We start from the raw sequence: 26,075 nt of genomic DNA on the forward strand, positions 1-26,075 counted from the left end.
GTCAGTGCATGGATGGGATAAAATTCACAAAGTCTGGGGAAAGAATCATGCAGAGGATTGGAGGAAACAGTGTCCAGCACTCATAAAGGATAAGGTATAGTGTCTTTTCCTATCAGCCATTTGAGAAAAATTAAGATTCTTGAGCCACTGAATCAAGTACTCTTAAGTACCTTGCCTTTGTGGTGGGGCGGGGGTGGGGGTCGGTGCTCACCATTTAACACTGCATTGATCTCACTTAATAAATCTTAAAAGTAAGATCCAAAGGAAACTGAATTTGTAGACAAAAACTATCCCACACACAAAAAAAACAAAAAACAAAAACAAAAACCCAAAAACCAAAACAAAACAAGCAAAAAACAAAGAAACAAACAAAAAAACATGTAAGCCAAAAAAATTTCATTGGTGAATTTCACCAAATATTTAAGGAAGAATTAATATCAATTATACACAAATTCTTCCAGGAAATTAAAGCAAAGAGAAAAATCCCAATTTATCCCATGAGTCCAGCATTATCTTGACACCAAAACTGTAAAAGGACATTAAAAAAAATAAAACTGCAGAACAATACCCCTCATGAACATATATGCAAATCTTCTAGACAAAATTTCAATAAATTAAATTCAGTAATATATAAAAAGGATACATCAGGGCCATGCAAGTTTTATTCCAGGAAAACAAGTTCGGTATCATATTAAAAAAAAAATCAATATAATCCACAACATTAATAAACTAAAATAAGAAAAGCATATTATCCCAAAAAATAAGGAGAAAAGCATTTGACAAAGCCTAACATCCATTCCTGCTTAAGGGGGAAAAAATCTCAGCAAATTAAGAAAATTTTCTCTATCTAATAAAAAGCATCTGTGAAAAACCATTGGTTATCAGGATATATTGTTTCTCTTGTAAAATCAAAGACAAGCATGTTTATTTACATGATTTCTATTCAGCCTTGTACTGGAGGTTCTACCCAATGCAATAAGGCAAGAACAAGAAATAAAAGCCATTGAAATAGAAAAAGGAGAAGTAAAACTTATTTGCAGATGACGTAATTGGCATTATAGAATATCTGATGAAATCTATAAAAAAGCTATTATAACTAATGAGTGTAGAAATGTTGCCAGATGAAACATTCCATGCAAAATCAGTTGCATTCCCATATGCTGCCAATAAATGATCTGAAATTTAAATTAAAAAATAATACCATTCAGGGGCGCCTGGGTGGCTCAGGGGTTAAAGCCTCTGCCTTCGGCTCAGATCATGATCTCACGGTCCTGGGATCAAGCCCCACATCGGGCTCTTTGCTCAGTGGGGAGCCCGCTTCCCTCCCTCTCTCTCTCTGCCTGCCTCTCTGCCCACTTGTGATCAAGTAAATAAATTTAAAAAAAAATAATAATAATACCATTCAAAAATGTTTTGACAATTTACTTATTTATTTATTTTCTTTTAAAAAGATTTTAATTATTTGAGAGAGAGAGAGCATGAACAGGGGGGAGAGAAGGAGGGAAAGGGAGAAATAAGTTTCCCACTGAGAAGGGACCCCCCCAATGTGGGGTTCAATCGCAGGACTCTGAGATCATGACCTAAGCTGAAGGCAGACACTTAACTAACTGAGCCACACAGGTGCCCCAAAATTGTTAACAATTTAAGTACTTAGGGCTAGCCCTGTCAAAGGATACCCAAGACCTGTGCATTGAGGATTATAAAACATAGCTGAACTAAATTAAAGAAGACCTAGATAAATAGAAACATATACTGAGTCAGTCACAGACATTACTTTTAGATGTCAATTTTCTCAAAATTAATGTAGACTTATTATAATCCCCAAATATTGCTTTATTTTTGTAGTAATTGACAAACTGATTTTTAAAATCTACATGGAGATACAAAACACAACAAATCACCAAACAATTTTGAGGAAGAAAAAGTTGGGGGCTTAACATCACCTGATTTGAAGACCTGTTACAGAGTTACAGAAAGCAAAACAGTGTAGTACTAGTAAAAGGACAGAAAAATAGATCAATGGAACAAAACAGAGTCCAGAAATTGACCCACAGTTATAAAAGCTGCCTTTTTGTTTTTGTTTTGTTTTGCAATGGAGAAAAGATACAATCTTTTCTACAAATGGTGCTGAAACAATAAGGTATCTATAGCTTTCAAAAAAAATTCAATCCATTCTTTGCACTATATACAAAAATAACTCAAAATGTATCAAACACCTAAATGTAAAATCTTTTTTTAAAAAAAGCATAAGAAAAAAACCTTTCTGACCTTGGGTTAGGTGATGATTTCTGAGATGTGATACCAGAACACAATCTATAAAAGAAAAAAACGACACATTGGGTTTCAGCAAAATTTAAAATCTCTCCTCCTTTAAGGGCACTGTTGGGAAAATGAAAAGATAAGCCATAGACGGAGAAAAAGTATTTCAAATCCTATATCTGCTAAAGAACTTAGATCCAGAATATATAAAGAACTTTCACATTCAAAAGTAAGAAATAAAGCAACTCAGTAAAAACAGATTTGAACAGCTATAATACCAAAGAATATATACAATTAGCAAATAAGCATACAAAAAGATGCTGAGCTTTATTAGTTATTAGAGAAATTCAAATGAAAACCACAATGAGATACCACTACCTCCTTATTAGGATGAGTATAATTCTAATTATTTCCCTAATAGTTAACCAGACACTTACTATATAGTTGAACAATTCTACTCCTAGTTATTTACTCAAGAGAAATAACAGCGGGGCACCTGGGTGGCTTAGTCGGTTAAGCGTCTGCCTTTGGTTCTGGTCATGATCCCAGTGTTCTGGGGAGGAACCCTGCGTTGGGCTCCTGCTCAGAGGAAAACCTGCTTCTCCCTCTCCCTCTGCCCACCGCTATGCCTACTTGTGCTCTCTCTCCCACCGCCAATAAAAAAAAAATATTTTTTTTTTTTAAAAAGAGAGAAATAAAACCATGGACCATACAAAGTCTTGTTTATTCTTACAATGAAACACTACTCAATAATCAAAAAGAATGACCTATTGATAAACTGATAAACAACGTGCATAGAATCTCAAAATAATTATGGTGAGTAAAGTCATACAAAAGCAAATAAGTACTGTGTGAATCAAAATATATAGAACTTGGGGCGCCTGGGTGGCTCAGTGGGTTAAAGCCTCTGCCTTCGGCTCAGGTCATGATCCCAGGGTCCCGGAATCGAGCCCTGCATCAGGCTCTCTGCTCAGTGGGGAGCCTGCTTCCTCCTCTCTCTCTGCCTGCCTCTATGCCTACTTGTGATCTCTGTCTGTCAAATAAATAAAATCTTTAAAATATATATATATATAGAACTCTAGAAAATGCAAATTAATTTATGGGGACAGAAAGATCAGTGGTTGCATCTGTGGGGAGGTGGTTAACAGGAAGGAGGGTATATGGTAACTAGACATCAACGAAACTCACAAGCGAACAGACACATTAAAAACAATCAATTGTCACGCTTAAATATGTGCAGTTTATTGCATATCAACTACACCTCATAAAGTGGTTAAATGTACATAAAAATAACAAATAATGATTGGTGGAGGAAATTGCCTGAAGTGCTAAAATAAATCTTCCTGCCTATTTGTCCTATTCACCTTCGATCTAGGTTTTTCCCAAACTCTGCAAACTGACTTTCTTTTGGGAAATATTGCTGGATCTACTACACAAGGAATTTATGCTTTCCCCAGTGCAATTTTGGTGCACATGGGAAAAGGAATTCTTAACAGTCTCCATCTTTGCACTGCCTCTTCGTTGTGAATCTGTCCTTTAAATAAAATTGCATTCACTGCTGACATAATATGCAAGGTACTTCTAATAGCTCCTGTGGTGAGTTGAATTATGTCATGTTCAAGTCCTAACCCCAAATACCTGTTTATGTGATGTTATTTGGATATAGGACTTTTTCAGAAGGAATCAAATTAAGACTTAGTGTTATATTTTATTGCTTTCCTACAAAATCCATATTTTGAAGTCAGAACACTTACTGCCTCAGAGTGTGACTTTATTTAGAGATATAGGGCCTATAAAGAGGTGATGAAGTTAAAATGAAGTTTTAGTGTGGACCCAAATACAATATGATTGTGTCTTAATGAGAAGAAATTTAGACACACACACATTTACCAGGGGTGTGCTCAAATAGGAAAGGCCATGAGCACACAGGAGGAAGGTGGTCATCTCCAAGCCAAGGAAAGGCGTGTTGGAAGAAAACAGCCTCCTCACCTCTGATCTTTGATCATACTGGATTAGAGTGGTCCCACACACAATTACTGGTATCTTCATATAAGAAAGGAGAGGGAGATTTAGAGAGACACACTAGAGAGGAGAACACCATCTGAAGACAGACAAAGATACTGGAGTGATACAGTGATATGTGCATAAGCCAAGGAACACCAAAGATTACAGGCAACCACCAGAAGGCAGCAGGAAGATTGGAACAGAGGCCCCCCCTCAAAGTCTCCAGAAGAAACCACCCCTCTCAGCACCTTTATTTTAGACTTCCAGCCTCCAGAGCTGTGAGAAAATAAATTTCTGTTGTGTTAAGTCACCCCGTTTGTGGTAATTTGTTATAGCAGCCACAGAAAACTAAAACAGCCTCCAAAACACCTTTCTTTCTTTTAGTACTAGAAACCAATTCTTGATATTTGCAAATCATGTATCTGATAAAAGGTTGCTATCCAAAATATATAAAGAACTTATACAACTCAATTACCAAAAAAAAAAAATTCCTAGACAATTCAATTTAAAAAATGGGCAGAGGATCTGAATAGACATTTTTCCAAGGAACACATACAGGTGGCCAACAGACGCATTAAAAAGATGCTCGACATCACTAATCATCATGGAAATGCAAATCAAAACCACAATGAGATATCACCTTATACTTGTCAGAATGGCTATTTTTAAAACGATAAGAAATAACAAATGTTGGCAAGGATCTGGAAAAAGGGAACCCTCAGGCATTGTTGGTGGGAATGCAAACTGAAAAACAGTATAGTGGTTCCTCAAAAAATTAAAAATCAAACTACGACAGGATCCATCAATTCCACTACTAGGTATCTCTTTGAAGAGAATGAAAACACTACTTTAAAAAGATATATGCATCCTTAAATTCATTGCAGCGTTATTTATAATAGCCAAGATATGGAAACAATATACTCATTGATAGATGACGGAATACTACTACTCAGCCATAAAAAAAAAAAAAAAAATGAACCCTTGCCATTTGCAACAATGTGGATGCACCTTGAGCATATTATACCACGTAAAATCATTCAGAAATAAGACAAATATTACATGATTCCACTTACCTGTGGAATCTGAAAAACAAAACAAACAAAGAAAACAAAATGAAACCCAGATTTGTAGGTACAGAGGAAAGATTGGTGGTCAGAGGGAGGGGGATTAGGAGAGTTAAGGGAGGGTGAAATGGGTAAGGAAAGTACAAACTTTCAGTTGGAAAATATTAAGTCATAAAGATGCAATGTACAGCATGGGGAATATGGTCAATAATTTTGCATTAACCTTCTATGGTAACAGGTGGTAACTAGACATCATGGTGATCATTTTGCAATGGACACAGATGCCCAATCATGTTTTACATTTGAAGACAATATAATATTGCATGCCAATATATAATATTATATTATACTTCAATTAAAAAGAAAGAAACGATATCTCCCTATTTCCTATGTTAGTTGGGCAACTGCTATATGCTTACAGACTACATTTCCCAGTCTTCATACAGTAGGTATGGTCATGTGACTAAGTTTGAGCCAATGGCATATAAGCAAAAGAAATGTACATTGCTTGCTCTATTTTTCCCTCCTCTTTACTCACTGGGAATTGGTGAAAATTAGAAAAATCATGGAGAGCAAGTGTTGGAGATGACAGAGCAGCTGTGGGGCCTTAGCCTACTTACTTCTGAAATGTCAAGTGAGAGAGAAACAGAATCCTGTCTTAGTTCAGGCATTGGTATTTGAGAGTGGTCTGCTCCCTAGTTAATGACCACATATTTCATAATTACCCTTTTATCTGTCTTATGCCATTAGCTCCTAGAAACTAGCATTTGTTGTGCATTTCCCTGAACCACGTGGCATAATTTCATGAATAAACAGATCTTGCTTCTTTGATCATTGAAAACATTTATAAAACAAGTATGGTTCTAGGACTGCTTCTGCTTCTGAAATTAAGGAGCCGGATTCAATAAATGTCAATGAGCATAAATCCGGTGAAATAGCACCACTCAGACCATTCTGCCTTGTGTCTCGGCCACAGGAAATGGCAAAGGCTGGGGAAGATGGACAAGTGCAATGTGGTATCCAATGTGTCACAGATATCGGGTGACAACGGACTAGGGAGCACTAGGGAAGGGCAATGCTCTATGAAGATATAAGCCATGTGCCCTACATCTGTGCTATTCCTAATTGTGGCAGTTACTTCTTCCATATTTTGGCACGTTTGAATTCCTTCTATAGTGAGGGGAGCGGGCCTGAGTAAGACTTGGAAGCACAAGGAGAAGAGGGTATGTTTGCCTACCTGTCCCTACCTGTAGTATACACTTCCCTGGGGAGAAAAGAGAAAATACTCAGGAAGAGAGATTTTTTTTTTTTTTTTTTTTTTTAGAGACTAGTTCTCTAAAAGATAGAAAATAATGAATTGGGCCTAGGAAGTTAAAAAAAAAATCACTCCAGACACAATTGCTCCTGGTGGCAGGAAGTGTTAATGAGGCATTTAACATTTGGACTTCACTTAATAGCTGAGGCTAAGTTAAGACAGACTAGGCTGAACCATGTAGATAGGAGGAGGACAATAAAGTAAATGGTTAGAAACAGAACTTTATCACAGCTAAGTGGCAACAATACCCTTTTGTGCTTAGCCGGATTGTTATCTTTTCTCTCTCTCTCTTTCACTTGTGTGTATGGCATTGTGTAGTTTATATTTAGAACATGTACTCAACTATTTTCTATTTTGTTACTCTAAAAACTTCCATTTCTTTATAATTATACACCCAGGGTGCAGCATGACATTCTTGTTTTCCCATACAAAGAATGACTAAATTCTTAGCCTTGTGCTTTCCTAAAGAGGTGTCAGAATGGCCTGGAAGCCTTATAAACCACAGGCACTGGCCCTGCCCCCCAGAGTTTCAGATTCACTGAGTCTGGAGCTGGGCCATAAAATTTGCATTTCTTATAAATTCCCAGATGCTGTTGATGGTGTTGTCTGGGGATTAGCCTTTGAGAACCACTGGCTTAGTGGATTAAGGGAAATAGGCTGAATCTTGTGTTTGGGTAGATGACAGCATGACTCTGAGTATATTATATGGTGTTATGTGGTCTATTCAACAAGATATCCTGAGCATTTTCCTAGGTCATTAAGTTGTTTTTGGAAACAGGAGTAATTGTAGAATAGTTGTATGTTGATAGGAGTGATCCAGGGAAAGGAGAAGATTGATGATATGGGAGAAAGAGCTGAAAATTGTCTCTGAGTTAGTGAAAGGAGATGGCTTCTGTACACCAGTGATGAGTTAGTTCAGACTTTCTGTCTCCAATTGCCTTCCTCTCTGTCACTCTTTTTGCCCCCACCACACTGACACTGTTCTTGTCAAGATCACTAATGGCCTCCACAATGGTTGACCTTGTGAAGATCATTCCTAATGACTTCTACATTGCATCCAGTGTTGAGTCCTCATGACACTTGACATAGCAGCATTTCGTATCACTGATCATTTTTTCTTTACAGTACACTTTCTTCCCTTGTCCTGCAGGATACCATACTCTCCTTTTTTGCTTTTGCTTTCTCCATCTATCCCAAAGATTACTCCCTCTTAACCCCCTTTCCTGGTTCCTCTGCCTCCCCTACTCTCTCTGTGGTGGAATTCCTAAGGCTCACACTCTGGGTAGCTGCTCTTTTGCTTCTATACTTTGTTTTGTGATCTCACCCAAGTTTAGAGCTTCGAATGTAATGTATATGCTGATTCCTCCCAAATGTGTCAATCCTGAGAGACTTCTGCCTTGAACTGCAGACTCACCTTACCAACTGTCTGTTCAACCACTCTACTTGAATGGTTAACTAATGACTCAAAGTTCAACATGTTAACTTCCTTAATCAACATTTCCCATCTATGTTAATGGCAATACCATTATTTCAGATGCTTGGGCCAAAAACTTTTAGGTCAGCTTGACTCCTGTCTTTCAGTTACAGCTGTCAACATACCCTTTAGGAAATCCTACTTCATTTTCCTTCAGAATAAGCATTGTATCTATCCTACCACCTCACTGCTTTAACTGCCATCCCTTTCTTGGATTATTGAAAAGAGTCTCCCTGTTTCTACTCTGGCCCCTGAAATCTAAACACAATAGAGAAAAAGGAACAATATTTGAAACATGTCATTTCATGCTACTCCTCTGCTCAGAAATTGTCAATGGATTTTCATTCACGTAGAATAAAATCCGAAGTCCTTACAGTGGCCTACAAAACCCAACTCTTAGGTAGGCACCTTTCTTGCCTCCTCTCTGCCCTACCTCTGTCTTCATTGTCTCCCATCCTCCCACCTGTTCCACACTGGCTTCCCCACCGTTCTCAAACACACTAGACAAGCTCCCATTCATACCATTTTCAGTCTCTTTTCATCTATGCAATCCTTATTTAAATTATTTTATTTTTTAAAAGATTTTATTTATGTATTTGAGAGAGAGAGAGAAGGAGCAGGAGCAGGCGAGGGACAGAGGGAGAGAGAGAAGCAGTCTCCCTGCTATCAGGGAGCCCAACCTGGGGCTCGATCTTGGGACTCCAGGGTCAGGACCTGAACCGAAGGCGGACACTTGACTGAGCAACCCAGGAGGCCCTGAAATGCTTTCTTCCCCCTGAGATGTCCACAAAGCTTACTCCATCATTACCTTCATTTTTTGTGCAAATAATACCTTCAAAGTGAGGCCAACCATGATAATCCACTGCCCCTCAATCGTTGTCACTCCCCATCACCTACTCATCTGTATTTTTCTTCTTAGCACTTACCATCTTCCAGAATTTGCTATAACTTATTTATGTTATACTTTTGATCTATTTTCTCTCCACAGAAATATAAGCTCCCAAGGGCAGGGCGTTTTGTTGTTTGGCTCACTAATGCATTCCCAAGGTTTAAAACCATTTTGAAAACACAGACAGTCCTCAGTAGATTTTTGATGAATAAATGAAACGTGTGACTTCCTAGTTTTCATCATTTTTCATCATACTTACTGCATATAACCATTCTTCTAAGGCTGGGCAGTTAGGTTGTGTCTACTCTTGTTGTTTTATAGAACTGCAAAAAATAGTCTTTCATAAAAACCTTGTATTAGTAATATTTTAACCACCCCAGGATATAATCCTATAAATGGGAACACCAAGTAAAATGACATAGATATTTTAATACCTTTGTTGTGTGCAGCCAAACTGCTTTTCAGCTTATATCTCCAATAGTAGTGTTTGAGCATACCCACTGCTAAGAGAGTTAACATTTTTCTAACCTCTGCCAATTTGTGAGGCAAAAAGAAGCGTATCTAAACTATAATTAATTTGAATTTATTTGATGAAAAGCGATCAGAGGTTTTTGTTCTATTTCTTGATCAGTTACATCTTTTTAACTAGTTTTTCAGTCTTTGCTTATTTTTCTATTGAAATATTTATGTTTTTCTTATTGATTTTCGCAGTTCATCATGTAGTAAAGACAGAAGAGTTTGCTGTGTTAAAAATATTTACCCACTTTGTTTGCTTCTACATTTTTGTTTGACATACAGAAAGACTTAATTTTAATGTATTGGTCTTTCCTCCCTTATTATGTCATTGCATTTGCACACAGACAGATGTTCTCCATCCAGTTAAATCCATGAGATTTACTCATATTCGCTTCCAGTTTTAATGATTTTGTATTTTACTTGCTGCTCTGTAGTCTAATTATAATTTATTTTGGAGTTGGGCTTTATATAGATTTTTCACTATTAGAAAAATCTACACTACTTATTGGATACCCCTTTCTTACCTGATTTCTGAAATTGTCATATTCACGCAAAAAAATTTTACATTTTGTAACAGTATTGCTGGACAATCAATTATGTTACATATATCATTCTATTGATTCTCATGCCAGAACTCCACAGTTTATATTACTATAGTTTTTTAAAATGATTTCAAATAGGCAAAACTACGGCAGTTTCCCATAGCCCTGGTCTGCTAAACCCTGTGAGCAGGCTTTTTCTGCCCCGGCATTCCTCGTGGTACTGCCAAAGTTGGCAGGTCCAGGTAACCCACACAAGTGCTCCTTGAACCCTTGGCTCTGGTCACTGCAAGAGGGAGGATTCTGTTTCTGGGTCCCATGAAACTGAAACAGTCAGAGAAACAGTTGTTGGCTGGCTACCACCCCCAGGGGACATCACAGATAGCAAACTGAAACACACGCCCAGCCTTCCTGTGACCACTCCTTCAAGGATGGATGAGGCAACTCTTGTACCTAATATGTAGAAACAAACACTGAAAGTCAGGCAAAATGAGAAAACAGAGGAATATATTCCAAGTGAAAGAGCAAGATAAAACTCTGGGGGAAGGGAAGGAAATTTAATGAAACAGAAATAAGTACTTTATCTGATAAAGAGTTCACAAGAATGGCCATTAAGGTGTTCACAATCTCAGAGGAAGAATGGATCAACACAGAGTGAACATCAACAAAGGGACAGAAAATGTAAGAAAGTACCAAAGAAAACACAGAGCTAAAGAATACAATAATTGAATTGAAAAATACACTGGAGGGTTTCATAGCAGACTAGATGAAGCACAAGAAAGGATCAATGACCTGGAACACAGAGCAATGGAATTAAGCCAAAAAGAGAAAAGAAAAGAAAAAGAAAGAGAAAAGAAAAATAAAAAAATAATAAATTAAATAATCATGAAAAGTGAAGATAGTTGAAGGGACAACATCAGTTGAAACAACATTCACAGTACAGATGTGACATAGGTGTGATAAGCAATGGCTATAACAAGAAATGAAGATAAGCATTACATAGCGATGAAGGGGTCAATCCAGCAAGAAGACATAACATTTGTAAATATTTATGCACCCAACATAGAAGCAGTAAATACATAAAACAAATATTAACAGACATAAAGTGAAAAATGGACAGCAGTACAATACTAGTAGGGGACTTTAATACCCAGCTTACATCAAAACTTAGATCATCTGGAAAGCAAATGGATAAGGAAACATCAACCTTAAACAAAACTTTAGGCCATGTGGACTTGATAGATATATGTAAGAGAGAACATTCTATCCAAAACCAGCAGAATGTACATTCTTCTCCAGTGCACATGGAACATTCCCCAGGGTAGATCATGCAGTAAGCCACAAAACAAATATCAATAAATGTAAGAAAACTGAAATCATATCAGCATCTTTTCAGGCCATAGTCATATGAAGCTCACACACACACACACACACACACACACACACACACACACACACATGCACACACTGGAGAAATAACAAATATGTGGAAAGTAAACAACACATCACTGAATAACCAATGGGTCAACAAGAAACAAAGGAGAAAACAAAAAATATCCGGTGACAAATGAAAATACAACATGCTACAATCTATGGGATGCAGCAATGCAGGCCTTCCTCAAGAAACAAGAAATTCTCAAGTAAACAATTTAACTTTAAACCTAAAAGGACTAGAAAAAGAGGGAAGAAAATGAAGCCTCAAAATTAGTAGAAGGAAGGAAATAATAAAGAGCAGAGAGGAAGTAAATGAAATAGAGGCTAAAAACACGGTAGAAAAGATCAATGAAACTAACAGTTGGTTCTTTGAAAAGATAGACAAAACCGACAAAACTTTAGCTAGATTCGATAAGAAAAAAAAACAGAGATGGTTCAAATATATAGAATCAAGAATAAAACAGAGGAAGTTAACACTGATACTAAAAAATACAAGGATTGTAAGAGACTACTTTGAAACAATTATACACCAAACAACAATATTTCAAGGCTGGGTCATGAAGAAATAAAATCTATGTAGACTTATTATCAGCAAGGAGATTGAATCAGTAGTCAAAACTTCCCAGAAACATAAGTTCAGGGGAGCCTGGGTGGCTCGGTGGGTTAAAGCTTCTGCCTTTGGCTCAGGTAGTGATCTCAGGGTCCAGGGATCGAGCCCTGCATCGGGCTCTCGGCTAGGCAGGGATTCTGCTTCCTCCTCTCTCTGCCTACATCTCTGCCTACTTGTGATCTCTGTCTGTCAAATAAATAAATAAAATCTTAAAAAAACAAAAACAAAAACAAAAAACGGAAGTTCAGGACCAGATGGCTTCATTGGCGAACTTCACCAAATATTCAAACAATATTTAATACCTTTTGTTCTCAAACTCTCCCAAAAATATTGAAGAAGAGGAAATGCTTCCAAACTCATTTTATGAAGTCAGTGTTACCCTGATACCAAAACCAGACAAGGAAGCCACAAAAAAAGAAAAAAATATATATATAGGCCAAAGAAGATGAACACAGATGCAGAAATCCCCAACAAAATATTAGCAGACTGAATTCAACACTGCATTAAAATGTTCATATGTTATGACTAAGTGGTCTTTATTCCAGGGATGCAGGGATAATTCAACATCAGCAAATCTATCAACATGATATACCACATTTACAAATAGAAGGGTAAAAATCATAGGATCATCTTCACAGGTGCAGAAAAAGAATTTGACAAAATTCTACACCCATGTATGATTAAAAACTCTGGGTGAAGCAGGAACAGAGGGAATGTACCTCAGCATAATAAAGGGCATATATGCCAAGCCCATGGTTGACATCATACTCAATGGTGAAAACCCAGCTTTTTTCAAAGATCATAACAAAGGTGCTCACTCTCGCCATTTTTATTTAATTTAGTTTTGGAAATCCTAACCAGAACAATTAGGCAAGAAAAAGAAACAAAAGGCATTGAATTTGAAAAGAAGGAAATAAAACCTCCACTGCTTGTGAACAACAAGTTTATACAAAGTTTATACAGAGAAAATTTTAAAGACCCCACCAAAAAAACTGTTAGAGATAGTTTGTATGGAACCACAAGAATTCCTGAATAGCCAAGGCAATCTTGACAAAGAACAAAGCTGGAGGCATCATGCTTAATCTCAAACTGTACTACAAAGCTATAGAATCAAACAGTATGGTATTGATATAAAAACAGAAAGATCAATCAATAGAACAGAATGGAAATCCCAGAAATAAATCTATGCATATATGATCAATTAAATTGCAACAAAGTAGGCAAGAATATAAAATGGGGAAAGGACTATCTATTTAATAAATGGTGTTGGGAAAAGTAGAGAGTCCCATGAAAAGGAATAAAACTGGAGCACTTTCTTATACCATGTAAAAATTAACTCAAAATTGATCAGACTTGAGTATAAGACCAGAAACCATAAAACCCTAGAAGAAAACATAGGTGGTAAATTTCTTGACATTGCCCTTGGCAATATATTTCTGAATCTGACTCCAAAGGCAATGCCAACAGAAGCAAAAATGAATAGATGAAATACACCAAATTAAAAAGCTTCTGCACAGCAGAGGAAACCATCAACAATATTAAAAGGCAACCTACTGAATGGAAGAAAATATCTGTAAATATTGTATCCAATAAGGGGCTAATATCCAAAATATATAAGGAACTCAAGCAACTCAATGACTAAGCAAACAAATCAATTAATAAAATTTTAATTAAAATTGGGCAAAGAACTTAAATAGACATTTTATCAAAAAATACATGTCAATGGCCAAAAAGCACATGAAAAAATGCTCCGCATCCATAATCACCAGGGTAATGCAAATCAAAACCACAATGGGATATCATCTCACACCTATCAGAATGGCTATTATCCAAAATACAGGAAACACCAGGTGTTGGTGAAGATTTGGAGAAAAGGGAACCTTTGTGCACTAATTTCCACAAATTACATTTGTGGAAATGTAAATTGGTGCAAAAGCTGTGGAAAATAGTACGGAGGTCCTCAAAAAATTAAAATTAGAACTATTAGATAATCCAGTAATTCACTGGGTATTTACCCTAAAGATACAAACATAGTGATCCGAAGGGGCACGTGTACCCGAATGTTTATAGCAGCAATGTCTACAATAGCCAGACTATGGAAAGAACCTAGATGTCCATCAACAGATGAATGGATAAAGAAGATGTGGTATATATACACAATGGAATACTATGCAGCCATCAAAAGAAATGAAATCATGCCATTTGCGACGACGTGGATGGAACTAGAGCGTATCATGCTTAGTGAAATAAGTCAATCGGAGAAAGACAACTATCATATGATCTCCCTGATATGAGGACATGGAGAAGCAACATGGGGGGGTAGGGGGATAGGAGAAGAATAAATGAAACAAGATGGGATTGGGAGGGAGACAAACCATAAATGACTCTTAATCTCACAAAACAAACTGGGGGTTGCTGGGGGGAGGTGGGATTGGGAGAGGGGGAGCGGGCTATGGACATTGGGGAGGGGAGGCGAACCATAAGAGACTATGGACTCTGAAAAACAACCTGAGGGTTTTGAAGGGTCAGGGGTGGGAGGTTGGGGGAACAGGTGGTGGGTAATGGGGAGGGCACGTTTTGCATGGAGCACTGGGTGTTGTGCAAAAAGAATGAATACTGTTACACTGAAAAAATAAATAAAATGAAAAAAAAAAAGATAATCCAGTAATTCTACTTCTGCATATTTATCTGAAGAAAATTATAAACATCAATTTAAATATATATATATATGCACCTTTATGTTCATTGAAGTATTATTCATAATAGCCAAGATATGGAAGCAACATAAGTGCCCATGGATACATGAATAAAGAAGTTGTAATGTGGATATATACACATTGTATATATACATATATAATTGGATATGCACACGTGTGTATATGTATGTATGTGTACATGTATATAATATATATAAATAATGGAATACTATTCAGTCATAAAAAAGAATAAAATCTTGCCATGCAAAACAACATGGATGGTCCTTGAAGGTATTATGCTAAGTTAATTAAGTCAGACAGAGAAAGACAAATACCATGTGATTTCACTTATATGCAGAACATTAAAAAACATACAAACAAGCAAACCAAACAAATAGATACAGAAAACAGATTGGTGGTTTCCAGAGAGGGGGTTGGGGAGTCGAGGAAATGAAAGAAGGGGGTCAAGTGGTACAAATTTTGAGTCATAAAATAAAGAAGTCATGGGGATGTAATGGATAGCATGGTGACTGTAGTCAGTGATACCATAATGCATAGCACGAAGATTCACATGGTGTCTGGGAAAACTAGACTTAATGTGGAGATCATTTTGCAGTGTATACAAATATTAAATCATGCTCTACACCAGAAATTGATATAATGTTATATGTCAATTGTCCCTCAATCAAAAAATTTTTTAAAAAACCATACAGGGCTGTTTGCATACAGGGCTGTTTGCCCTGCGCTCCATTCATTCGATTTCTCTGTTGCAGTTTTCTTGGCTATAGCTAAAAATGAACATATTCTCCCCTAACAGCTACACCAACAAGATGAAACAAAACAATTAGTATTTCTTTGGAATTGCCTTAAAACCAGAAAATCTCTTAGGAAAAACTGACATCTTAATAGTATTTTGTTTTGTTTGCCATTTGATTGCATTATGTGTCTCTTATTACACACTTTTCAGACTCTGCAAACACTCTTCCCTTGCTTTGGAATTGGAGGGTCCAGGGTTCTAATGCCAGCTCCATCACATGGTCACTGCGTGACCTTGGACAAGATACTTGACCCTCTAATCTATAAATTCATCTGTGAAATGGAGTTATACATTATCTACTGACTAGAAGGTTTTAAAGATTAAATACGAAAATTATGTTAAAAGCCCTTCACATGGAATTAAATAAGTGCTCACTAAATATTGGCTTTCGAAAATAGCACATTTTTATTGGTAGTATCTTTAGTGTTTCAAGAAAAGAAGGAAAAGTCATTAGAGAAGCAGTGACAGATAATTTGGGGGTTCAAAGAATACATGGAGCCCCAGTGAGGGAGAGATCAGAGATGTGATGTTGGATGTTAACAAGCATCTGCTTCTTAAGTAATCTTCAGATGCTTGAGTTGGGTGAAGGGTAAAAGACAGCCCTGGGTGAAGAAGTAAGTCTTGGCTATTTATAAGCATCCAAGGGGAGGCCACAGCGACCCATGGGAAAGAGAGCTAGGTCTTCCCTACTAGGGCCAGCCTCAGAGGTGTGTGCCTTGTGCAGTCCTACAGGATGCCAAGCTCAAAGGGCCTTGGGTTTGGCTTGTGCTCTGCTGCTGCCATCCTGAAATGCTTGAAAATTTTGGACTAAGAGGTCCACATCTTCATTCTGCACTGGGCCCCGCAGACAGTGTAGCTGTCCTATTTCTACCCCTTCCATATCTTGCCTAGCCTTCCACCTGAGGGGGTGAGGACAGCCCTGTGTTTGTTTAAGCCGTTTTCCCCCTGGGCCCAGCATTATGGGGATGACACCATATGTCATACCATTAAATTGGGAAATGGAAAGGCACTATGCACTGTATTTGTTCTGAAGAGGGAAAAAGAGCTAGAGAATGTAGTTTTTCAGGAATGTGTGTATTGAACATCAGTGTACAGTTAAAATATAGATCATAATTTACAAGCTAACTCCATACTCAACTTTAACCCCCTCCCCCAAAAAAAGGATATAAAGTGAGAGAGATGGGCATGTCAAAGGCACAATTCTTGCTCATGATTCTGAACCTACACTTCATGGCAAAACTGAAGAATCTGCTGAGTTGCTCCCTCTTTCCTTCCCATCCACCAGGCCCAGATGATTCTCTGGCAACAAATTATTTTCTTCTTGGAAGTGGATGACAGTGCAGAGCAGCAGTGATTGGAGGAGAAGAGGAATAACATTTACTAAGTGCCTATCACATGCTAAGTGTTAAGTGAGGAGCTTTGCATAGAGTTTCTCATTTATTCCTCACAATGGCCCTGTGGGTGGGTAGTATTATCTCCATTTTACAGATAAAGAAACTGAGCCCATTGAATTAACCAATTCGATCGAGTCACACATAAAGTAAGTGGCAAGAAAAGGATATAAACCCAGGTCGGTCTGTCACCAAATCACTTGTTCTTTTTAGTGTAATATACTATCCACCAACTGGAAACTGAGACAGATGAAGAAATATCCCATTACTGCATTCCAAGCACTATTCTAAATGTATTACATGTTTTAACTCATTTAATTCTCACATTGAGACAGGCTCAGAAAGTTTAAGTAAATTCCATAAGGACTTGTAGCTGTTAAGTGTCAGAACCAGGATTCAAACCTAAATAGTCTATCTTCAAAGCCAAACTCTTAGCAAACCCATAATGCTACTTTTTCTTTAAAAAAAAAAATGGGGCAGTTAGGGGAAGGGCAAACTTGGTGACTGAATATAGATTGAACATGGTGAAGGTTAAGGGTGAATTCTAGGTTTTATGTTTGAGTACCTAGTGGGAATGTTCTGATGGTATCATTTAGTAAAATGTGAAATATAGAAAAAATGCAGTGCAGATTTCAGGACAGTGATTGTGACATCACTTTTAGATATGCTGGGTTTGGGGTGCTTGGAAGGCATCCACAAAAGTGCTATACAACATTAGTACCTTCCTTTCAGGTTTGTTGTGGAGACTGAATGAGTTCATATGTACAGAGTGCTTAGAATGGTACCCGGCGGAGTAAGTGCTAGGTAAGTGTTTGCTGCTATTATGGCCCAGTACACAACTGGGTCATTGCCAGGCTAAGAAGATTATTATGACCCAGTAAGCAATTGGGTCAAATGGAGCTAAGAAGGGAAATTTTGGCCTGAGATATAAACACTAGAGTTCTGGACTTACAGATGATAACAGAAGTCATGGACGAAGAGGAGATCTCTTAAGGAGAAAAGATAGAAGGAGAAGAGAAGAAATCCTTAGGAAGAATGCATCTTGATAGACATACAAATCATCTGAGGTACTGAGTAAAGGCTTGTCATTTGGAACTTACTGAAGTTTAAAAAAAAAGGAAAATGTTTATATATGCAATAAAACTTTGAGTCTCTGGCCAAGAAAGACCATTCCTTAGATAGTAACCCATACAATCAGAAATAACAAGTGAGATAACTTTAAATCAAACTCCTAGAGAGAGGGGACCACAGCTAACCAAATTGCTCCATTCCACCACAAGAGTTTGTGCCCAGCATTAACAACCACTGGGGATTTCCCAGCTCCTCAGTTAGCTTCCAACCCAAATGTGATCTCCCAGCTTTATGTGGTGAAGAGTCCTGGTCTTCGAGAGCTATGAGCACAAACACACACACACAGACCACCCCCCCCCCACACACACACACGTATGCATGTGCTCAGTCATTGATTTCTGCTTTCACCAGTGATCCTGGAGAATCCCCCCCAACCACCCACTCCTAATCTCTAGGGCTCAATATGAACTTCCTGCCAGAAGCGTGTTGTGCCATTCACCTGGGCTTGGTGCTTTCCTATGGCTCCTTACTCTTGCCTCTATCACAATGCTTATCCACTAACTCTTGGAACTTCCTGCTTTCCTATTTGACTGCAAAGTTTCCTCCAGAGATTTTTTTTTTTTTTCATAGCCTCAGCCCTAGCATAATGCTTGGCTATTGTATGTGTTCAAGGACTCTGATTTTAAAACTTTATTTCTGGAAAGTGCCTTTTTAATTTCAGCATCTTCTGCATAGTCCAACCCCACTTCTGTTCCTAGATAAGACTGAGGCTCTGTGAGGATTCAGTGCCCTCCTTGTTTAACATGGGAGATTTTTTTTTAGTCCGTTTTGTAGAGATAAAATTTACAAATATTCCCCTACATATATTCTAAGTGTACCAGCTGACAAATTTTAGCGACTATATATACTTGCATAACCACCAGGTAATGAAGGTACAGATCATTCTCAACATCCCAAAAGGTCCTCCTATGTGTTTCCCTCTGTGGTCCCAAGTACCATACTATAGGCTGGAAATTTTGATGTGTAGAAAGATGTAAACAGGTCAATCCCAGGTTTGATGAAGGAAAAGAATGTTGGCGAAATCAGGAAGGCAGGAAGTTGAACTGGGTGTCATTTGTTTGGAGCAGAGCTTTGGGGGGAGAGTGATGAGAAAGGAAATGGTACAGGTAGAAATGCAGGTTTCCCACACAAGTGGGGAATATTGGTGATGTCGCATGATCCTCCTGGCATTTTCTCCATGTCCAGGGAGGGATAAAGGTACTCATGGGCTCTGGACTCCTACCTACTCTAGTTACACAGCCTCATAAAGGAGCCCAGAGAGCTGAGAACATTCTCTTAAGAGCTAAAGTCACTTGGTCACTCTGGTTGGTTCTTTGCCTCCTTGGACTCAGAAGCGTGCTGTTTCAGACATTGTCCTACTCTCTCCTGCCCCAAACCTGTCAGATCCCAAGGACAGCTAGACTCCTAGTCCTACCCTTTCTGTTTTGCCCCCATCTCATGCTCCAGGGTCATCTTCATGAATGCACAGAGAAGCTTTCAGTGCAGAAAGATAGCGGAAAGAGCCTGTGTCTCCCTCTTTCTTCTAATCTCAATAATAATAGTCAAAAATCTGCCTATAACTTTTGACTCCCTCCAAACTTAACTATTAATAGCCAGCTATTGCCTGGAAGCCTTACTGATACATAAACAGTCAATTAACAGCTATTTTGTGGGTTATTTGTATTCTTACAATCAAATAAGTTAGAGAAAAGAAAATGTTATCTAGGAAATCATAAAGAAGAGAAAATATGTTTACAGTATATTCTATAAAAATCCTTCATAGTAATGGACCTGTAAAATTCAAAACCATGTTTTTCTAGTGTCAACTGTAATTTCAAAGCATAATCCAGAGGCTGCTTAGTTGACTACAATAGAGTTCAGCAAATAGATTTTTTTTTTTTTCAAAACAACTCACATCAAAGGAGGGCACGCACATCACCCCAACACTTTTCACAGAGGCATGTTCAATCTGTATTTATAAATCTGTCTGTATTTGTGAGAATCACCCTCCTCAGAAGACAGAAGTTAGCAGCCAAACTCTTATAGTAATTCTGTGAACTGGGCGTACAATCTGTTTTCTAACCTCCCAATACCAGGGTTGGTTAGAAAGTCTGCAGTAGTAGAGTGACCTGAGACAAGAGACCAGGCTAACCCTCCTGTAAAAGATGCCATAATCGTCCTCTCAGATTTTCCCCGGCAAATCAGAGCTTGACTACCATGTAAGAAATAGGCAGAACATCGTAAGAGGAACACTCTTAGCAGAGAAATTTGACACTGGGCTAACTTACAGTTAAGGTGAAGGAGCGGCTGGTTCTGACTCTGATAGGACCTGGTTATGTGAACCCTGGAATATCATTTTCCTCCATGACTCTGATTCTTCATCTGCTTCTATAGAATTATATTCTAAATCTTTAGGACTTTCTTTTCTTCCAAAGGGGAATACTTGTTCTTTAAAGGAAAATATCATTTTATCATCTGTAAAATGGGGACAATTATAGCATCTGCCTCATAGTGTTGTTATGAGGGTTAAATGAGTTCGTTCATATAAAGCAATTAGAACAGAGCTTGCATGCAGTATAAGGGCTCAATAAATGTTAGCCGTGATGATGATGTTGCTAATGATGATGATGATTACAAGAAAATAAAGGGATTCTCCAAGGACCAACAACAAAGAGAGGACTTAAAGTAGAGTGGTGAGAGTAGGGGCTAGTTCTCCAACTGCCTAAGGCTGGGGGAGGGAGAGGGCAGCTTCTTGGGTTGTAACCTAAGTGGCTGAGTCTTAACAGTAACCTGGGAACAGAGGCTGGGGACCTGCTGGCATTTCCATATAAGGCTGGAGTCCTTGGAAGCCTCCAAATGTTGGATTAGGAAAAAAATTCCAAAATGTGTGTAAAGATTGTAAAGAACCTTGTCTGTCCTGACCTGGGCTCTGGATGGAACAGCCATGTCTGTCCAGGGAATTTGTAATTCCAGGAATGTGCTGAAAGTGGGTCTGGGGTTCAGATGCATGCTTCCCTTGCTGATTATCCCTGGGGGCCCTGGCAGAGGCGAGCACAATTGCTCTCCCCCCAGGCCACACGGAAGTTCCCATTCCCACATTCCCTACTAAAGCTGTGTTCATAATCCAAAATGGCCAAACACATGAGGAAACAGCCACATCCTCTCAGCCCCCTACAAACTTCAAGGAATCAAATAACATAATAGAGACTATGGCATAATTCAGTTTACAGCACTTTAAAAAATAGGATTCAAACACATAAGAAATTGTAAGACATTAAAAAAAAAGAGGTGCCTTAAAATATAAAGCTTTTAGAAATAAATCAAATGAAGTCATGGAAAATTTAAAATCTCAATGAATAGATAAGCACTGTCAGAGAAGAGAAAATGACCAAAAAGGGAGATAAATCTGAGGAAGTCGCTAGAAATGTGGAAATGAAATAGCAATTTTGAGTGAGAAGACCCAACACATGACTAATAGGAGTTTATGATAGAGAAAGAGAGAGCTCCAAGAAATAATATTTGGAGCGAGAATGGGAGGTAAAAAATTCTGCAAAATTACTCGAGGATCTAAGCACCCAAATCATTCAGCCAACGTGTAAAACGACGTGAACTAGTGTCAAAGAGGCTGCTGTGGCAAAGCCAGCCAAACTCTCAGAAGGGCCAGCATCCCCAGTCGTGACTCAGAGACTGGAGCAAGACAGCCCCAATGGCTCAGGACTGATGCGTCCCCATTTTCAAGTTCACTCCAAAATTCCAAAGACTATGATGTGTGTGTTTCCCACATTTGCTGCCATTTTGCCCTGTATCCTGCTCCTGAAATGAAAGCTGAGAAATGAACAAATCCTGAAATGAAAGCTGAGAAATGAACAACCACTGGGCCAGCTGCTGTGTCCCCAGCTCCCTCCCGCTAACACCCGCCATTCTCTCCTGCTGCGCACAGATTGTCTGCCGCTTTTCTCCATGCACTCAAGGCTATTCCACTAACGTTTTCAGGTTCTTGTCTTCAGTGCCAGGGGCAAGGTGACATTCCTTAAGATTTATTATTATTGTTTTCCATAACCTGAGGAATGTCAGTCCTCTAAAAGCCTCTGCACCGTGTTGATTTTCTAAGTTAACTCTGACTTAGCATAGATTTATTGGCAAGGTTTGTGGTTTGCCCTGTGTGTGTGTCTGCACGCAAGCACATGTTTGAGACACAAAGCAGAAGGAAGAGAGAAGCCCAGTATTTATGTAGCTTTAATATGCACTATCTATGGAGCTAACTGCTATCATTGATGCCCATTCTTTCCATTCTCACAGTAATCAGGGATGGAGAATCTGATCAAACTCCTTTATCACTAGAGGAGAAAGACTCTGAGAAGTTAGGGAACAGGTAGGGTCGCTTTCCTGGGTGTCTAATTCCATTGGGAAAGAAAAGGAGAACAACAAGGGAGAGATAAAACTATATCCTGGACAGATTCCAAATCCATATGTAGAAGGACAAAGCTGTGTGGTGTGATCCAGGTGTGTGGGGAAACTGGGAGGTCCACATCCATTGGAATGTTTTCCTCTTTAGAGCCTAGTGAGAGAATGTGCATCTAACCAGTGTCCCCCAGACTGCCTTCACCCAAGAAACATTAGGCCTTTTACACGGAGCCTTTTAGGCTGTTTCTAGCCGCACCTGCAGGCTTGTTTTCATGGGCTTGCATTCCACTCCCCTCTCCCAGGGTCCTGGGGTCGCATGCTTGGTGGGTCTGGTGCTGTGTTCTATCATTATTCTCTCATGCCTCACCGTGACAGTGAGCAGCCAACACAGCCCCAACACTCAGTTTTGCAGAGGCAATTTGTCTGTTTGTTCTGAGGATGAGAGTTCTTTCTATCCCAAATAGAATTAGCCACTCTCGTTTCAAGGGGCCAGCTTTCTCCTTGGTTTCGGAGTATCACAGGTCTGCTATATCAACAACACTTTGTCTTAGGAACCTAGTTTGTTGGAATGTTAATTTGATGTGCACCTTTCTGGGCCACAAATCCAGCCTCCCTAATGAACTTCAGCCCTCCCCTCCAAGGGGGTTCAGAAACTGTGGCTTCTGTCCATCTCAGGGCAAGAGGGGAACAGTTGTGCAGCGGTGGGGTGTACAGACCTCTGTTGCTTACTAGCCGAGCTGCCTGGGCACATGTAACCTCTCCGAGCCTCCATCTCCTCATGTGGAAATGGGAATGTAATCCTACCCACTGGGTTGCCCCAAGAATTAGGTGGGAAACATCCATGGAAACAAGTCAGTTAAACATCTTGGATTCTCCAGCCTGATCTGGGGCAGACCACCCCTTGGTGGTCAAGGTCAAGGTGGATATGCCTATTAGGCCACTCAAACGCACCATCCACAGACTTACCAACGGTTAAGTAGAAAACCTCATATTCCAAAGGACAAAGGAGAATGAAAAGATGTGGTGTGAAATAGCAGGAAGGGCCTGAGCTCTTGAATCAAGACCTACTTCATTTCCTGGCAAATCATGTACCTTCTCTGAATTGCATTTGTAAAATGTTAATATGTGCCTTATAGGGTTGCCCTAAGGGTTTGAGAAGACGATGTATAAGAAAACACATGTAGACATATGAAATCATTCTTTTAGGAAGGCGTGAGGCTGACCCAATTCAATCTTTCACATCACCTCAGGGAGGACTGACCCATGGGCACCATACTACAATAAAAACGAAACAAGCGGGGTGCCCGCAGTACCACGGGTACCCTGGCTTCTCAGACAATTCCAGCGCATATCTTGTCAGTAAGATCACTCAGATTTTTTTTTTAAACTAAATCCTTGGCCTGACCGTGCCCCAGAACATTTTAAGGTGAAAATGTCCCAGACAACACATTTGGCATTTCCTCTAGCAGACAGCTCCCTGCCCTGCCCTCCCTGTGGCTGAGCCTGGAGGAGGCACTGCTTGATCTCAGCCCTTCTAACACTGCCCTCTGGTGGCAGCAGTTTGCAACTTCATGGATTTTTTTGGACTCCTGCTGGTGTTCTTCTCCCTGTCCTTCATATACTCCAGGCCCCCAGTGCTGCCTACCCTGGGGAGCATCTCCTCAACTCTGAGAATTCAGTGATGCATATTGCATTATTTGTTTTCACTTCCCTCCTTAAGGCAGGCAGTTTCTTTGCAGGCTTTGGATCTTCATACTGTCAGCCTGGCTGACCTTTCTGCTCCATTCATATCCCATCCAAATCAGAGTCTGATCCAGCAAATTTGGTCCCCTCACTCTTTGTTTATGTTTTTTTTTTTAATTTTTAAAATACTTTGATTTATTTGTTTATTTAGAGTGAGACACAGCATGCATCGGTGGGGGACAGGGAGAGCTAGATTGTCAAGGGACGGAGGGAGTGGGGAAGGGAGAAAATCTCAAAGTTCCTGCTGAGCATGGAGCTGTTGACATGAGGCTCAATCTCACGACCCTGAGATCATGACCTGGGCTGAAACCAAGAGTCAGAAGCCTAACCGACTGAGCCACCTAGAGGCCCCATCACTCCTTGTTTAAAAGCATTTAGGGGTTTTCACTGCCCTTCAGGAAAGTTCATGATGTTTGGTACGAAATAAATATGCTCCTTCTGTTATATCTCCTTTGTTCCCATATCCAGGCTCAAATCTGGAGCCCCTTACTTCAGGGGTACTGTGTGCTCCTGCTCCTTGTCCTGCCTGGGGGTACTGCTGAGAGGAATTCCCACTAGAATGTCCTCCCCCCAAAGCAACTCAGGAACCCTTTTAAGCCCCAATGCAGATGTCACTTTCTAACCAGGACCTTCTCCAGCACCCCAAACCCTCCATTCCAAGTTAGGTGCATGCCTACGCCCCCTGTTCTCAACTCCATGACATGCCTTCCCATCAACTTTGTGCTCTCAGACCTAAGCGCCACACTTCTTGCTTGTGTTTTAAAGGTCTTCCTGGCCCCAGGATAGAATACAGAGCCTGGCACATGGAACTTGCTTAAAGAATCTTGAATGCACAACTTTATCTAGCTTGGAAACCAGAAGAATAGCGAATACTGCAAGGGTGACAAATAATCATAATTACTTACATTTGCATACTACTAATAATGGTAGTTAGGGAGCATTTATTATATGCAAGACACCGTGAAGTGCCTTAAATTTATTTTCTCATTCAATAGGCACAGTGAGCTCCCCCCACTTGTACTATCTCATTTAATCTTTACAACAACCCCAGCAGGTGGGAGGAGAGCAGGCATTAGATCTGTAATTCAGATTAAAGAAAAAAAAAAAAAAACTGGGCTGGAAGAGGTTGATGGCCAAGCATCCAAATATAATGGGAGAGCCAGGGCTTTAGCCTAGTTTCTGAAACCTCTCTCCCAGTGACATGAGTCTGCTATCCCTTATTAATACTCTGCCACCTCTGCCTGACAGAGGCAGGTCCCAGGAGACGAAGCCAAACACAGAAATGTGCTTTGCCTGCAGACCCAGGCTGTAAAAGCAATCACAGCCTCTCCTCTCCCGCCTCCAGTTCCTAATCAATTATGGAGGAAATGACAATGAAGAGAGAGGGGAGAGAGATTCAGGAGTGACTGCAATTCATTGAAAAGCTACCGGAGGCTTTGTTTCTGCAGCCGCAATGCCCGGCCAGGAGCACCGCGGCACACAGACGTAGGGTTTAGTGGATGACATGGAGACAAAGGAAAAATGACAAACCAAGTGAATTAGTGAAGGTGAAATAAACGGTACTCAGCAACAGATGGGGCTGATGCTGGGTAATTTTCTGCTGTCACCTCCCCTCAGGTAATAGATAATCCCACAGCTGCGGGAGCTCCCGAGCAGGCGGGCATGGATCCTCACTCTCCTTCCCATTCAGAAGCCGTGCCCCCCATCCCTTAACCTGTCTCGATGATAAAAATCTTAAGAGCCAAACTTTTTGCAAGACTTATAGTGGCGATTTAACTCCGCCCCAGCTAAGGTTGCTATCTGTCAGGCT

The 26,075-nt window shown here is 39.5% G+C and overlaps 1 protein-coding gene across 3 annotated transcripts in view; it reads right to left on the minus strand.

The window, feature by feature from the left end:
* Nucleotides 1-26,075, minus strand: part of NTM (neurotrimin) — a 964,245-nt gene that overhangs the window by 620,318 nt on the left and 317,852 nt on the right. The window contains exon 1 of one of the 3 annotated variants that reach the window (XM_046017357.1): nucleotides 2,269-2,309. The exons of the other annotated variants lie outside the window; for them this stretch is intronic. The gene's annotated coding sequence lies outside the window, so the exon portion shown is untranslated. Of the gene's footprint in view, nucleotides 1-2,268; nucleotides 2,310-26,075 lie in introns of those variants that run through there. 3 annotated transcript variants of the gene reach the window in all.

The sequence above is a fragment of the Meles meles genome, chromosome 8 (genome assembly GCF_922984935.1).
Source record: "Meles meles chromosome 8, mMelMel3.1 paternal haplotype, whole genome shotgun sequence".
Taxonomy (NCBI): Eukaryota; Metazoa; Chordata; class Mammalia; order Carnivora; family Mustelidae; genus Meles; species Meles meles.